This window comes from Palaemon carinicauda, chromosome 6, assembly GCF_036898095.1.
Source record: "Palaemon carinicauda isolate YSFRI2023 chromosome 6, ASM3689809v2, whole genome shotgun sequence".
NCBI lineage: Eukaryota > Metazoa > Arthropoda > Malacostraca > Decapoda > Palaemonidae > Palaemon > Palaemon carinicauda.
In genome coordinates, this window is record NC_090730.1 from 88918613 (window position 1) to 88920452 (window position 1840).

A 1840-nucleotide genomic window follows, 5' to 3' on the forward strand; every position below is an offset into this window, starting at 1 on the left:
TTCGAATGATGATATGTAAACTTGATTTCTATTTTATGTTAACCCTGTACGTGATTTAATGCAAGGAATGGTAAAATCACTAAACACAAAGTGTGTTTTTAGCTGGTGACTTCTCCTGCAAATTTGTTGTTGAATAGATGGACCCTTGCCTCAGGCAGGTACAGCCCACTGCTACCACTGGAAACTGTATGGAAGACGCGTGAAAAGTGGCTATAATTTTGTTTGTTGAGGTTTTGCTCATTTTATTTTTCATGCTTTCTGAAAAGCTTATGGCCACTAGAATGAAGACGGAATGAAAAATTAACTTACCTTTTACAGACAGTCGCCACAGAAAGGGTATACATGCTGAGGGCATTTCGGCAGGGCACACTTGACGCAGGGGTGGCGGGTCTTCCTGTCCGACTTGTTAGGACAAGCCGAACAGCGTACCGGGGAGAGTTGCTATCTGAGATTGAAGTCCCTGGTGCCCCTGTAGCCACTGATGGGAGATCCAACACAGTCGTGATGAGAGTGCGAAGTTGTCTTGACATGTTAGGTGACGTCATGCGCATCTGAGCCCAGGGAGTGATGAGTGCTGTGGAAATTTCCATCATCAAACTCCTCCTTGGCAGTATGTTTCTTCCTGTTCTTCCACGATTCTCCTAGCTTATAATGTATACATTGATGGTTGCTGCATTTAGGATGCCGTACCACACACATAGGGGCCAACATCATGTCTTCCTTGAGGTGGACGTTACAGCACACATTTTGTCAAAAGTATCAACACCTCCTTTAGTTGAATTGTAAAATTCAATGACTTCGGGTTTCCCACGGGGTGCAATTGTAGGCTGTGTGTGCTGCGATGACAAAAGGAGAACCATTTTCTTCAGTACCTGAGATGTCTTTGAAATATAGGAAACAAGCATCATTTCTGTTATGAATAAGAAGGCACTTGAGCCGTGGATGCGGGTTTCTTTCGCCTTCATCTCGTGTGGAATTTCTATCTTGTTGGCTCGAATAGTGCCAACAAGTGTCATCCCGCAGTTGTTAAGCAGATCGGCGGTAAGGGGAACTGACGTAAACCAGTTGTCGGTGGTGACATTTCTTTGGGATCCATGATATGGCCTGGTTCATTCTTTCGTATAGTAGTGCTCGGGCGCTTATTACGTCCCGTGGCAGTATTTTCCCCCCCTTCCCAAGGTAGGGTTTGGCACCAAGCATATATTTAGTGTTTGCGTCACATATAAGGATAAGCTTGATGCCATACTTTGGTGGTTTGCTTGGGATATACATTATGAAGGGGCACCTCCCTCTAAATCCCAGCATTTGCTCATCGACTATCAGGTTTTCACGGGGGACATAGTACCGGGTACACTTCTCAATGAATTCTTCCCACACTTTCCTTATGGAGGCAAACTTGTCCTGTTCCTGCCTCTCAATGCGGGTTTCAGGATCGTCAAACCTCAGGCAGGATATAAGGAATTCAAACCTGGCCCTGGACATTGCTGCTCTATAGATAGGACAACCAGTTACCTGACTCCACATCTCAAGGACAGACAAATGGTTGTCCTGCTGCTGCCCTGCTGCTATGAGCACTCCCAGGAGTGCTAACATCTCTATTAGATCTGTTTTTGCATATGTGCTTTACTGGGTTTTCTGCTTTGATGCAACAAGGTCGATAGGTTTATTTGTCCAGGTGACACATTCTTGCACAATTACATTTGTAATAAAGAGCCTAAAAGTCTCCTCTGCTCCCACAGTGCGCCGTTCCTCATGAGCTGGCCCTAGAGTGAATGATGCCATTACATTCCTTGCCAGTCTCTTCCGTGATTGCCCATGTTGAGGATCACACTTCCACTGG

The 1840-nt window shown here is 45.4% G+C and overlaps 1 pseudogene; it reads right to left on the bottom strand.

Moving 5' to 3' along the window:
• Nucleotides 1-312: 312 nt before the first annotated feature.
• LOC137642140 (piggyBac transposable element-derived protein 4-like) overlaps nt 313-1840 on the bottom strand; it is a 1984-nt pseudogene continuing 456 nt past the window's right edge.